Raw genomic sequence first — 9007 nt, forward strand, 5'->3', positions numbered from 1 at the left:
ACAAAAGAGTTTGTGCTCTCAGTGATAGACTGGGCAGTGAGCAGCTGGAATAGTGGGAACATATCTAGTTAAAAACAATTATTCTGAAAACGTATGTGATAGAAAGCTTTTATATTTGTATTCTATTTGTCTTGCTATACTGTAATAAACCCCATGAACTTACGCTCCTGAAATCCCAAAGGCAAAACAATGGGTGCAGGAATGTTTGGAGTACTCTGCAATAACTCCCAATTTATGATGAAATCACACTAATAAGCATTTTAAAAACCCTGAACTTCCCCTTTAAAAGAGCCTTAGGTTCAAAACCCCACATCCCCTCGTTCTGCAACATCCCACTCCCTGCTGCTGTTTGCCACTTGCTCTGCTTCTTCCCAGACACTCCCGAGAGACACGTCTTTGTGTCTGATACAGTTCTGAGGCAGCAAGATTAAAGGACGGAGTGGGGCAGCAAGATAAGACCAGACAGACTGTAGCAAATACAGTCGAAAGCTTCCAAGCAGGGCCCTGTGGCTCCAGCGTGACTAATGCCACAGTTGAACATTTACATGAATCAACCATTGACACATAAGAGCTTTTATTCTTAGTGAAAGAGTACAGAAACACATTGGGACATTTGTTATTTTTTGCACAATGTATTGGGGAATTGAACGAGATGTAGAAATGAGGAGAGCTGTCTTTGTGTGACTTGCCCTCGGGGTCTGGGATTTGGAGGCAACGTTACTGGAACGAACAGACATAGTGGCGTTGTGGTCAGTTTGTCCATCTGACCTCTTTTGCTTCACTAACCTTTCTGACCTGATTGCCCAGCGATCTATGTCGCTCCTTACCAGCAAGGTGGTCGGTAGAAGGACAAGAACAACAACGTTAGAGAGACAACCCAGTGAATGAGAATACAGACATCATTTCTTCAATAAACAATGAAGAGAGTAGCGACTGACGCGGTGTTAAAACATATGACACACGTGGCATTGCTGTTATTATACATGCATTGTTATTAGGAATGTGGGATTACATACTGTAGAGTGACCCTGAAGTATAAATTAAAAGTTAGATGGGAAAAAAATGGGAAAAATATGTGAAAACCTTTTAAAGCCAGTTCCCTCCATCTGCAATCTGTTATCCACTAATTTTTGAGTAATAGCTCATTATTTCAGTCTAATATAGGTGAATGGAAAGTTCGGATACCATGGTGAAGATATAATTGATGGTAAACCCTAACCAATACTCTCCTTTATTTTCTTTTGCATGACATTTTTGACAATCGACAGTAAAAAGTGAAATTATTTGTGGTACTGGAAAATCCCTTTTCCTTCATATTATCTTGTGGGAAGAGTTGCGGTAGTGCTTAAGGAGTGGAAACATTAAAGTGCAGTTCAAGGTATGAAAAGCATTCATGACTAAGAAGGAACTCCACTGTTATTTGAGCTTCATTGGTCAGCGATTTATCATGTGCACCACAGCAGATTGCAGTTAGTTGTGACACAATCTGGGTAACATCAGCCCTAAAAGGAGGCGTTCAGGTACCTTGGGGGCTTTGGGAGTTCTTTAAGTCTCTGACAGACAGTGTGTGGCATGCTGAGGTTCTTTTGCATGGTGAAGCTCTTCCCTTTCTACAACAGATTGAGGATTTCAGCCAACTAAGAGGACTTCAAGGTCAAGCTGCTGCTGCTTCCTCACATTGTTAAAGCAAGCCGAAGTAATTCAGGCACCTGCTACACAACATGTGCCTACTTTAGAAGATGTTCTGGCCAGAACTGATGTACAGACCAGAAGCACATGCACCCTGCTGGCCTGACCGCGTGAGGGATTCCCTCAGGAGGAGCGGGACGAAAGGTTGTGGTCTGACCCAGATACCTATGGGGAGGGAAGGATGGATGGACAGACAGATGTTAAGAAAGGTTAGAAGAAATGAGTGAGTGATGGAAACTTGCCCTCTAAACTACAGAGCAAACATTTCTATAAATGTCACAAAATGATTCAATCAGTATCATTGGATATTTTGGATGTTACATCAAGTATTTCACCCAAACTTGCCCATGTAATGTTAATTGAGACTTGTAGTAATGTTGTTTTACAGTACAAGTAACTAACAAAGGTCTGAGGCTCACTTCTCTTTTTTATTAAACAAATGTCTATATATTTTTTCATCACCAACAGGTATTTAAACTTTCCTTTTTATTTGCTTGTAGGAGGACTAACCTCTCTCTTTCCTCCTCTGACGAGCTGAACTGTTGGTTTTTCTGCCAGAAAGGTCTTTTAATGCCAAAAGCTTGAGGCAAAACGAACCCATTCACACAGGTTGGAGACCATGACCCAACAATTTCAAATGGATGGCGGAGTCCATTCATTTTGAAGTATGAAAAAGGTAAACCTTGGTTTCAAACTCTTCTGTCCTGACAAATAATTTAGCCTTTGTTTTATTTAAACATTGTTTCAGTGCTGCTCAGGAGCTAATTTACTGTCTGTGTGCATGAGCCAGGCAGTGCACTGCTACCATACAAATCCCTCTATTGGGAAACCCTTGGGGAACTTATTCAAGACATTTCCCCGGAGCAGGTGCACAACAGATGAGTCTGTGGTCTGAATACAGGCCTCAGCCTAACTGAATGTGCTGCAGCCTCACCAGTGGTCACAGGCCTTGGCACTGACTGCAGTCCTGTCCAGGGGGTGGATATGGCCAGAAAGTGGCACAACATCAAAAACAAAAAGCAAATCTGTCTCTGCCTGTCACGGCTGCCAGGGATTAAAAGGTTGTCCTTTCAACACTACGCCTCGCGAAGACTTACACAGTGGCTCGGCGAGTGTTTCCATTCCTAAACACCAAGGCTGCTGGGACAAGTCTATACCACCCCTGCTTTTTGACCTGGTATCCCCTGAAAGAATGAGTTTCCTCCTGAGTGCACCACAATGCTCCGGGAAGCAAGGGCCAGGGCGCGCGCCTGCTGTGATGTTAATTTAATGACGAGCTGCTGTTCAGATGGCAGGTCCAAACAGCTGAATAAAGGGATTGTTGTGTTTTCGCTCTATTTTGTGGGGAAGGGGCCCCCTCCGCCTGTCTTACTGCTCTCTTCAGGGCACCAAACAGTGGAGCCTCTGTGAGTACAGTGGAGTACAATGCTGCTTCCTAAAGAAAAAAAAATGCCGCTTCTGTCCACTTGATGTCCTAGTTTAACTCTTCCCTGGGTCTGAGTAGGTTTTGGAGTTTGGGACGCTGCTGAGAAAGGCCCTCTGGTTTTTCTGCACAATAAGACCTTACACTAATTAGTACATCCTTAAAGGAAAATTCAAGTTTCAAGCAACCAAGGTCTTATTGTTTCAGTTTGGCCACCGTTCCTTTTGTTAAAGACAAGACTGCACTCACCAAGTTAATTGCTGAGATCTGGTAATGCGCCAACACCATCTGAAAGAAATCTTCAAGTTAGCAAAACCTGCACCACCATCCCTCACAGTTAACAGAAAAACTCCTCGATTCAACTTTGACCTATTGTACTTACTGTAGTTAAGAGCTCACATGGTCTCCCTGTGCAATAACAGAATATTAGCGACAATACTGCTGTGCTGACTTTGAGTTGGACCTCCAAATGAAGTAGCTTAAGTAGCTGTTGGCTTGTGTAGTGAACAAGGAACATAAGAAGCTGTCATAAAACTGCGATTTTCCTGTAACTGCAAATAAGCATTGGAAGAAAGAGAAAATCTTCTTTACAGTGACATGGGCCTGCATTTAAAAGGACGCTCAGATTAGCACAACATTTGGTACCACTTTCTAATAAGGCACCCTTTTAAAAAGGGTTTAAATGTTGTAACCAAGCAGCAACCTCCAGGAGTTAGTCAGGCAGTGCCAAGATGGCAATGGCAGGGCAGCTCACTCTGAGCTTCAAAACCACTCTTCAGAAACCTAGGGTTGCCGTCACGGAAGCTATGTCCATCTTTATTTACAGTCCATGGTTGTAACTAATGCTTAATGACAAACAAATCTAACAAATGACTAACAAATCATAATCATAATACTTTATATATATAGACCTGCCGTGGGATTTTTCACAACCTGGCAACTCAAAGTTTGTCTTATTAATGGCTTATAACTGATCAATTAAGTGTTTTTATTAACCATAAATAAACCATTAGTTACAAGGAAGTGGCTCCCTAATGTACTAACTGCTACAGTTACAGTGCAGGCCTCAAAAATGACAGATAATACAAATGATTGCTCTTTGTTGAAGCCAGATGGTCCTGACTGACACTCCACACTGCTGAAGAATGTGTTACATGCAGCACAATCACATACATGTACTGGATATGAACACCAAGGGAGGATGGAAAAGGTCAAGTGTGTGTGTGTATGTTGGTGGGAGTGGGGGAGGCTTGCTGTCACATTAAATTACCCAACATACTTTGTGCTTCTGACGTCCCCAATGACTTGCATCTTGTGATATATTTAGTCACGCTTAAGTCTCAATAAATGGCTTTCTCAGGAGGCAACACACATATTGAGAGGAGTCACAACTCTGCATGAACATCTGCTGAGAGAAGAAGAAGACAGGAACCAACATGATGAGGACGATGGTGATGATAGATTTCTGGCAACTGAAATAACATTCTGAGGGTAACACAAGAATACACCAGTGGTTTTGCATGTTTTAGCCCGATAGCTATTATATACCAATACTTGTCATTCACAATTATGGGGTAAATGCAGGGGCCACATTTCCTGTGATTTCTGGTCTGATATCATGGCTTCCTCTCTGGTTCTTATTTTTTTCAGCAGGAAATGAACCAGCCTGCAGAAACTTGCTTGAAATAGTTGATTTTTCACATATCGGCTTTACTTTTTGAACTTTGAAGACAGCATGCAGGCAGTGAGCGCTTTAACAATTCTTCTACTTCTACACTGCTGTATGCTATATTTCAGAAGTGTGACCAGACAGTGTCCGATTTTAGGTCAAGACAATTTATTTCATTTTATCTTGCTTGTAATAACACCAGTGTTTGCTTATTGACTTGTTTCTCTGTGTTCCAACAGCCATGTAACGCTTTAAGTAGCAGGTTTTCGAATCATGGATTTCCTAATGACCAAACTTCATGTTACAAGCCGTTTTTTTGTTGACAGTTTTGGTTTCATCTGCTCAGTCTTTGTCTGTAATATTTATGTAGCCACAACAATACAACGGAGGGGAATTAAATTTTTTTTTGTGGTGCTACATGGATTAAAAATTACATTTGAAAAACTAAACTGAATTCATCTTCACTGAAACCGTGTCCTTGCTACAGTTACTACGACCTGAGGAAACCGTGCCTTTGGCGACTTCCACTGTATCAGAAGGAAGCAGAGGTCTCAGAGATGGTGGTCTGAAAACCTGGGCAAATAAAAGCGAAAATATTTAATTCTCAGTTGTGATGGTTTGGTACAAGCGGTGAGAACAAATGAGATCACCAACACAACAGGTAGGTTAATGCTAAAAGTGTTAATATTAACACCACACTCCACATAAACGCCAATGCTTGATGACAATAAAAGATGTTGCAAGTCAAAAGTTTTCTCCTTGACGTTTTGAAAAGGATCAACATGGTGGATTCTTCCACTGGTCTTCGATTGATTTAATTATCTGCTGCTTTGAGAAACTGAGAAACATATGATTTCCACTAAACCTGATACAGTGGGTCATCAGAGGGTCACACTCTTTACAGTGACACTGTTGTTTGTTAATGACATGTGAATTTGATCAGTAATTACTGCTTATGATAGACTTCACTCAGTTTTGGGCAGAGCCTCAGTGAAACAGCTATGTCAATAAAACCCAACATGAGTCACTAGATTTAATATTTTCATATGATTCAAAACACATGTCCCATTGGTAATGTTTATGAGGCAATAATTTCATCATGTGGGAAGAAAACAAAGTTGACACTAATTTAAAAATGACACCATCATCATCGTATTTGAATCATACATCATTAACAATAAAGTTCTCAAACTTTTGATGCGAGTGCAGACTTCCAGACTGCTGCTAGTGTCCATTAGTCCACTGTGATGGACATAAATGCTGTGTGGTACTAAATGGAACATTTCTAATGAACTCAAATGACAAGGCATCGCTGTTGACTGAATAGTACGAAGATAAGACAAAGAGTCCAGCAGGCTGGCGTTTCCTCCGGTGCTCCGGCTTCCTCCCACAATCCAAAGAATGGCAGGTGAAGTGACTCTAAATTACCCGTAGGTGTGAATGTGAGTGTGAATGGATGTTTGTCTCTATATGTCACCCTGTGATAGACAGGACCTGTCTAGGGTGTAACCTGCAATCGCCCAATGTCAGCTGGGATTGACTCCAGTTTCCATTCAACCCTAAAAGGATAAGTGGTAAGGTTTATGAATGAAAGACAAATAGTCAGCAGTGATGCTAGCTGCTCTGTGGTGCTGTATTTGGGGCTGCCTTTACAAAGGGGTTTGAAGTTTTAATAAATGGCTAATAAATTATTTACTAATGCTTTGTACATTGATTATAAGCTATTAATAAGAACAATTTGCATCATTAGTTTTGCATACCTCATGTGCTGCTTTTTTGTAATTTTTTGTAAATACTGAATTGTACATATTATATTATCGTCTATTATTTATCTTTCTAAGTATTTGTTGTTGTCGTTTTTTAAATGTTTCCTTCTCATACTGTCCTATTTGCTGCTGTGACACAGATAATGTCCCCAGTGTGTGATTAATAAAGGATAAATATCTTATCTTAGGTATTTCGTCATAAACCAAAGTATTGGACAAGTTGTAAATCTGATCTGATCATGGTGCCAGATGAAAAGTTAAGGGATCAAAGTTGATACAGTTATGCTTGAGGAAGGCATGAAAGTGGGAAGCATATGTCACCGCAATTCCCCCAATACTCATTTTCCATTTTCCAAAACCACAAGCCACAAGCGTGAAACTCATGGTGGAACTAGAGGAAAAGCTGAGCTCATCAAAATCAGCAGGGTACATCCTCTGGGAATCATGAATGTCTGTGCAGATAGATGTAGAGATATTTTTATGGATAAGTGAAACACTTGACCTACTAGTGACACTAGAAGAAAGGTCAGGGGATCATGGAAGTCATTAGGATTCACCCTCATGGGCCCATGAAAGTCTGAAAAAAATTTCATGACAATCCATCCAACAGTTGTTGAGATATTTCAGTCTTGACCAGAGTGGTGAACTGAATGACTGACACTTGCCATCTCCAGAGCCTCGTTGCTAACATGGCTACAGCCTCTAGAAACTACCAGTGTGTGAGCAGTTGTTGGGAGTTTTCTATTTATCCATCGCTGCAGCATGTGTTCTGTAGCTCAGCAAAGATGCAAGAACACAAGATGAAGAGTGGATCTATCCATCCAGAGCGCGACAGGTTAGTATGAGTGACCTTCTTGTATTCCAACACCGCTGCTGTAAAGTGGCCGGTAAAAGGTTAAAAGGGTTGGCGGAGGGACTTTCTTTTTGGCGGTTGAAGTTGCTGGAGCTGAGCAAGTAAAATTGACTGTTCAGCACAGGAGCTTGCAGTGGTTATGTAAGAGTGCCAGACTTCACTAATCCTTTTATAGAGGAGAGAGGAGCCTGCAGGGTAGTGCTTTCTCATCATCAAGACAAATCAGCCTGTAAAGCAGACATCGCAGCCGGGCTGTGCATCCTCCACCATATACACAAACATCCTCTCATATAGACAGAAACAACCTCTGGATGGGGTGGGTAGAAACCACCCATGACGTTGAGAGACAGATATTTGTTTGAGAGGAACGATGAGTGCTTTGAGGTATTAATAGCTGCTCTGACTCAGGCTTCTTATTCTTTTAATCCGCCGGTCTTCAAACCTTATAACCTTTTTTTTTTTTTAAATACTTCCCAAATCACAAAAAGCTCTGGATGATCTGCCCTTATTCAGCAATGCTATTGATGTCTTCCGCACACAGAGTCAAAACCTGCTGTCATCCAAATGCTGTAAAATCGTGGTTGCCAAGATTGTCTACTCCACCAAGAAATATTCAGATACTTTGTTCTACTTAAAAGCGCTGAAGCCTGTGAAAGAGTGAAAGTGCCAGTAGAATTTCGAAATACAGCAAACACTGTAAAAACGCTGCACCTCCTCACACACAAGAATAAAGACCAGAAATCTACGTGGTCACTCTCAGTGAGTCAATTGCTCTGCATGGTGAGTGCCAAGGCCTCCAAGCTTGAGGGACAATACCAGCTCTGTAGTTGTGACAATAGCTCTGCTCTCTGAGTCAGAAGTTGCGGAAGTGCCGACATTGGGGAGTTGAAAGCTGTTGAAAGTTCAGGAGTGTGCACTCCAAGGAAGTAATCACGCAGAAGAGCTTTGGGGGGGGGGGGGAGAAAGCCCTCCACTCCCCCTCAGCCGGTGCTGCCTTTGAGGAACTCATTGTTAGCGCTGCCAGTGGGAGGCATGGAGGGCTCTGCTGGCATGTGTCGGCCTCACTCCTCATCAGGGTCTCAGCGCCGCGCAGCCAAGTGGGTAAAGGGTGTGTGTCTGTGAGTGGATGTGTTTTGTTAAGGGTCTGAAAGGTGCAGGTACAGTAAGTGGGGTGAAGTTTGGGTTTGGGACATGTTCCGTCTCTCTTCTCTTCACCCTCCCACTACAGTAATGTGGGACCCGGCACAGAGGCCTGGTGGAGTCTGGCTGGCTGCCCAGTCAAATTCACTTTCTGCATCACCAAGCGTCCCCCCCCATCAGATCTGACTCTCACACAGAGCTGCCAAGAAATGTCTCATGATGGACTTTCTTCAAGACATCATTTGAGCTCTCCAAACGTCAGATTCTTTCATTTTCAGAGCCTTTTTAACTCATGTATTAACAACTGACTTCTAGAAGAAATAAGTATGATAAAAGTACAGGATGTTGAGGTGATATCCACATTGGTTGACAACAATTTGGCTCCAAATTTGCATCTCACAGTATTGCCCAAAGTGGCAGCTTCTGAATGACTGAAATATGCATCACTATTCACTATTTTGCGTTAC

This window comes from Seriola aureovittata, chromosome 10 (assembly GCF_021018895.1).
Source record: "Seriola aureovittata isolate HTS-2021-v1 ecotype China chromosome 10, ASM2101889v1, whole genome shotgun sequence".
Classification (NCBI taxonomy): domain Eukaryota; kingdom Metazoa; phylum Chordata; class Actinopteri; order Carangiformes; family Carangidae; genus Seriola; species Seriola aureovittata.